Source organism: Monodelphis domestica, chromosome 4, assembly GCF_027887165.1.
Source record: "Monodelphis domestica isolate mMonDom1 chromosome 4, mMonDom1.pri, whole genome shotgun sequence".
Classification (NCBI taxonomy): Eukaryota; Metazoa; Chordata; class Mammalia; order Didelphimorphia; family Didelphidae; genus Monodelphis; species Monodelphis domestica.
The window spans coordinates 406,363,895-406,370,356 of NC_077230.1; positions in this window are offsets into that span (position 1 = coordinate 406,363,895).

Genomic DNA, 6,462 nt, shown 5'->3' on the forward strand with positions numbered 1-6,462 from the left:
GGTCCCACTTATTTAATTATTTATAATGCATTTTGGAGGGGGATCAAGCCTATGACTCCATCAAGACTTCTTAGCATCTAGGCTAATACCTCACCCACTGTCTCAAGGTTCTTTTGTGTTAGAAGGTGGCAGAGTAATATCCAGTGATCACTGGATATGAAATCAGGAAGACTTGAGTTCAACTCCTGCCTTAGATATTTACTAGCTTTGTGACTCTGGGCAAGATATACAACATCTCGGTATCTCAGTTTCTTCATCTGTAAAATGATGGGGTTGGACTTCTGAGTTCACTTGAAAGCTATGTGATTCTATATCTTTCATTCACCGCTCTCTCTAATTTACTAGTTTCCTTCACAGAATGCCATACCTAGAAGTGAACATAATAATTCAGATCTATTCTGAAGAGAAGAGGACAGTGGGACTTCCATCTCTTTAATCCTGGAAGTTATGGTCCTTTTAATTCAGCCTCTGATCATATTAGCTACAACCTTCTCCTTGTTGACTCATATTGGGCTTATATTTGAATGGTTTCTCCAGGAATCATTACATCAGAGCTTTAGAGCTGGAAGGGACTTGTGAGAAAATTGTGAAAGAATTGAGGGGATTAGGAGAGCAATTGGTTAATTGTGGCAATTGAGTGAAGTATGCTGATTCCATCTTGTGACTTAATTCTGGAGCTAGTTTAGTTCCCTTTCTATTCAATTATGGGTCTACTCCAATTTCCGTTCTGTGAGAAAGGTTTATTCAATTATGGGAATTGAGTGAAAACCGTATCTCATTGTTTGAATCTAGTCCTGCATGGCTAGGAAACTGGACCACCTGTAACTGCTGTTTAGAGACCCTTAACCAAGGACCTAGATGATGTTGATCAGAAATGCAGTCAGATCCTAAGATTGATGGGAAGAGTTTTCTCATAATTGTACATTTCAAGGAATCTATATATCTTAGTTAAAAACTGGTCCGATATTGATCAATTAGTTATGGTTTCCATGTTCCTTTGATTTTATACTGTGGGACTCCTCTTTTCCTGAATTCAGGGAACCGATGCTGTTGACTTTCCCCTCCCAACTTGTAAAGTCTCTTGTCTTTCATCCAATTAGAAATCAGATCACCTAATGTATTGTTTCTTTTTAATTCATTGGTCTATTTCATTAATTAATTTTAATGTATAACAATTTACTTCCTCCTGTATTCCAAGGCCAGCCCTAAACTGAGAAAGGGGTTTGGTTCTGATTTATTAGGTAATTGACAAGCATTAGATAGATAATCAATATGCTCAGGAGTTCAAACCTTTGTTTCTTCTTTTCCTCATTAAAGACCTTGGAGACCACTGGGTCAAAATGAGCTTCATCCAATCTCATCTAATCTGCTTTGCTTTGCAGAGAAGGAACATGAGAACAGAAGATCATATTGGTAGCAGACCCTCAAAACTCATGTTCTCCAATTTCAAATTAGAGAAGCAGCATATTGCAAAGAAAAGAATGATTTGGAGTCACAAGACCTGAGTTCAAATCTCACCTTACTGATTACATCCTTTGTGGTCTTAAACAAATCACCTCTTATCTTTGAGTCTCAATTTAATCTGTAATATGAAGTGGGTTAAGCTAAATGTCTTCTGAGGTTGCTCTCTAGCTCTGGATTCAATGGATTCAATGACCCAGGTTCAGGTCCTACCTATAATGTTAATTTATGTTAGCAAAGTTGCTTAATATTCCTAAGCCTCACTTTCCCCATTTATAGAATGAGCAAATTGGAGTTCGTAGATTCAGAAGTTCCATCTAGCTTTGTATATGATACTTATTAGAAGTGAAATGGGACAAAAGACTAAGGAAGGGCTCTCAGCATTTCTTAAAAGAAAACCATAAAACCCAGCTGTGTGACCCTGGGCAAGTCACTTGACCCCCATTGCCTAGCCCTTACCACTCTTCTGTCTTGGAGTCAATACACAGTATTGACTCCAAGACAGAAGGTAAGGGTTTAAAAAAAAACATAAAAAAGCCCCAACTATGATGATGACAACAACAAAAACCACAGTCCTACCCTGGAAGACTACATCATCAGTGAATGCTGAAAAGTACCTCCTCTTTTTTTTTTTTTAATTTTTCCTCCCTTGCTTTCTATTGCCTTTATTTGAAAAAAATTAATTTCAATTGTTAATGAAGGACAAAAGATTTGGGAAAAATTCTTACTCTGTCTTAAAAACAATTCCAAGTCAAAAGAGCAAGGGCTAGGCAAATGGGATTAAGTGACTTGCCCAGGATTGCATAGCTAGGAAATATATCAGGTCAGATTTGAATGTAGTTTTCCCCAACTCTAGCCCTAGCACTATCCACTGTGCCACCTAGTTGCCCCATACTTATATTATTAATTACAATTTTCAGCACCACTTTAGGCTGTTAATTAGTACCACTTAGTGTTGAATTGGCAACCCCCTCATCCCTTCTCCATGCATTTATTTCTTGGAGCCCATGTAGGAGCTATTAGAAAGATTAAATTAGCCGTATTGGTGAACCTATGGCATGTGTGCCTGCTCCCTTTCCCCTCACCATACCTGAGGACATTTTTCACTTTACTCACCCCTCTGCCCAGCAGCCCAATGGGAATGCTTCTTCCCTCCCCTGTCTAGAGTAAGGGGATGACTTATGTGATGTGAGGGTTCAGTTTGGGCACTTGGTCTCTAAAAGATTGATCATCACTGGTTTAGGGGATCGTGAGGCTGGGATCCTAACCAGATTTGTAGAGTCTCCTGTGTCTTTTCTGGGGGATTTGAGTGTCTTTGCCAGTGACTCTTCTAGGCAAGGACATGAAGGAAACCTTCCTTTAATTCACTATTTCACAAACATTCTTTAGTGCCTACAATGTGCATATGGATGTTGTGGGAGACATAACTTTAGGGAGAACCCCAGAGCTGTTTGTATAGGGCTCATTCTAGGAAGTGAAGAAGATGCAGACACTGACAATGATAATACCTGACTCATAAGTATATTTGAAGAGGTCTAAAAAAGTGTTCTGTGAAGTCTTTTGTATGAGGAAGGTCATTATCAGCTTGGTCCAGATCAGGGAAGGAAAGCTTCTTGAAGCTTGTATAGCCTCATAATTGGTCTCTCTGTCTTAAGTTTTTCCCTTCTTTACTTCATTCATCCTCCACAGACCTGTGACTCTGATATTCCTAAACTGCAAGTCTGGTCATGTTCTTCTCTTGCTCAAGGAATTCTCAGGGCTCCCTAGTGTCTCTAAGATGAAATACAAATTCCTCTGTTAGGCATTTATAACCCCCCAAAATCTAGCTACAACCTCTATTTCCAGGCAGATTGAGCTGACTGACCTTATATATGACATTTCACTTCCCCTCCCCACCTTCAAGACTTTGCACAGGCTCTCTCCCTCTTAACCTCTCTTAGAATTCCAAGATTCTGACAAAATTCACTTCAGCTTCAGTCTCAGGAATGAGACCTTTTCTAATCCCACAATTGCTAATAATTGCTTCCAAATTACTTTGAATTATATGTTCATGTTGTAAGAATTTAAATTTAAGTTTTTATGTTAATATGAAAGTTCTAAAGTAATATTGTGGTCGCCAATTTAAAAATATTACAACTTAAGTCAAAATGATATTTAGTAGCTTTGTTTACAAAGAGGTGGAAAGAGTGAAAGTGGAAAAATGTAGATAAAGAGAGGGATTTTAATAAACCTATCATCCCATGTCCTGAGAAGCCAGGCTCAGTCCCAGCATGGCTTCTCCAAGATTCTGTCTCCACGTGGATTTTCCTGGTAATCCTCAGCCAGAAGTCCTGGTAGTGTCTTCAGTCAGGTTTCCACCAATGCATCCTTCTCCAAAGCCAAGGAAAGAATCTCTGGAACCAATCTTTCCAAAAGCAAGGAAAGGAAGGCCAACTACTCACCTAGCAAGCTGACAGGATTCAGGGAAAGAGTCTCTTCCTTCAGTCTAGTTCACTGATGCGTAGTCTCCAAAGATGAACCCCATAGGAGAAGTTCAAAGGAGAAGTCCCTTGGACAAGAAGTTCAGGACTTTTTATAGTTCTTTTTCCAGGTCACTTCCTGTCCCTTCCCCACTTTATGGGAACCAATTGAAGTCTTTCAATTTGCCTAGCACTGCCCAGGGGTGGGGCAGTGGCCTCTAGAGTTTTCACCCACTTTTAGCAAATGACTTGTGAATTCTCACTTAGTGACCAGTAAGGTACTAAGTAGGGGTACTTAAGTTTTGATTGATTAACTTAAAATAGAGAAAGGGAGAATTAATCCAATGTGTATATACATATATGTGTGTGTGTGTGTGTGTGTGTGCGTGTTGATTCTGCCCCTCTCCACAATTATCTTCTCACTCTCATATAATTTAAGGTTTCTGAAAATTTGGATGGCTTTGTTTTTATCTCTGCATTTTCAGTTTCCATCTCAGTGGTGCTTACTTAATGTTTCTTTAAAAAAAGACCCTTACTTTTTCTCTCTTATTAAAACCCTAAAAAGAAAGGCAAGGGTTAGGCAATTGGGGTTAAGTGACTTGGCCAGGGTCACACAGCTAGCATGTGTCTGAGGCCAGAGTTGGATACAGGTCTTCCTGACTTCAGAGATGTGGCTCAATCTACTGAGTCAGCTAACTGCTTATTTACTAAATATTTCTTGAAAGAAAGAATGAATATGGGTTCAAATCCAACCTCAGACATTTCCTAGATGTGTGACCTTGGGCATGTCACTTAACATCAAATTGCCTAGTGCTTACTGCTTTTCTCCCTTAAAACCAATACTAAGTATCAATTTAAAATAGAAAGTAAGTGTTAAAAAAGAGTGAATAAATGAAGTTACATTTTAATTGGGCTTTAAGGGATATGTGCTAATAATGGTAATGGCTAAAATATCTACAGTACATCAAGATGGAGAAAACATTTTTCTTATATTGTCTCATGTGGGCTTCATAACAACTTTGTGAGGTTGGTGTTTTTATTATCCCTGTTACCATTGAGGAAACTGAGGCCAGGAGAAGTTAAAAGACTTGCCTAAGGTCATAGCTAGTAAGAGTCTGAAGTTGGATTTGAACTCAAGTCTTCCTCATTTTTGACCTAGAAGGCTGAAAATCTATAGCCAAAGGGTAGAGGTCAACATTCTAGGCATGGGATACAGTAGTATCAAAGATGTGGAAGAAAGAAAATATCCTATCTGTCTGTATTTTCTCCCCATTGCATTTTGTGGCTGCCACTATAACCCACTTGGAGAAATTTGTTTACTTCTACGGGTTGGCACAACGCCTATAGTTCAGGGAAGGATGGAAAGTAAGGGAATAGGAATGTATTAAACCTCTGTTATGTTATGCACAGTGCTAAAAACTTTTTACAAATATATCATTTGATCCTCACAAACCTTGGGAGAGAAGTACTATTATCATTCAATTTTACAGTTGAGGAAATTGAAGCAGATAGAGGTTAAATGACTTGTCCAAGGTCACACAGCTAGTAAGTGTCTGAATTTGGATTTGAACTTGTCTTTCTGAATCCAGGGCCAGTTCCCTACCCATTGTATCATCTAGCTACCAGCCTGTGTGTGGGACAATGCAGAGTTGAATCCTGACTTTTTATCTTCTTGGGAGCATAGATTTAATGCTGGGAGGGGTGCTAGAGGGAAGCTAGAACACCTCTTTAAGTTCCTAGTTGAGAAAAACTGAGGTCCAGGGAAATTAAGTAATTGCTCAAGGTCACACAGGAACTGTCAGGATTTAAATCCAGATTCTTTGACAAAAAAGGTCATGCTCTTTCCATCATACCTTACCGAGTCATACAGTCATGCCTCTGGGACCAGTACAATGAGTCTAATCCCCCTGTTGCTTGTCATCCCTTCATATACTTAGACAGCTAAGATTTTTCACCCCCTCATCTTCTTTTTTCAAGGTTGAACATCCTAAATTCTAATCATGGATCATTAAATAGCATGATTTGAGGTCTTTTGCCATCCTTTTTGCCCTCCTCTTGATCCTTTCCACCTTAACAATGGTCTTCCTCCTCAATTGTGGGCTCTTTGCCTCCTAATCTTGTTTATTTTTCACTATATCCTCCCAAGGCTGTATTTCTCCCTTATGCTGTCAGCCCATCAAAATCTCATTCATCTCTCAAAACTCAGCTTCAATCCTGACCCACATTTCAACACCCTTTCTCCCCACTCTTCATTTTCCAGTTTCTTGAGCACTAATTTCCTCTGACCTTGGTGAAAGTTAAATCTGCAGACTAATCTTTGGTAATCCCAATCAACCCCTGCTGGGAGCCAGCTGCCTCTTAATGGATATGCAGATAAGATGTTTTCTGAGTTGTCCTTACAGCTGGAAAAAATATATATATACATATACATCTGTATATATACATACACACGCAGAGAGAAAACTTCTATGCAACTGTGAGCATCCTTTCTAAGGAGGCAGAATTTGGATTGGTAGAAGGAAATGCTTTTTAATAGGTGGAA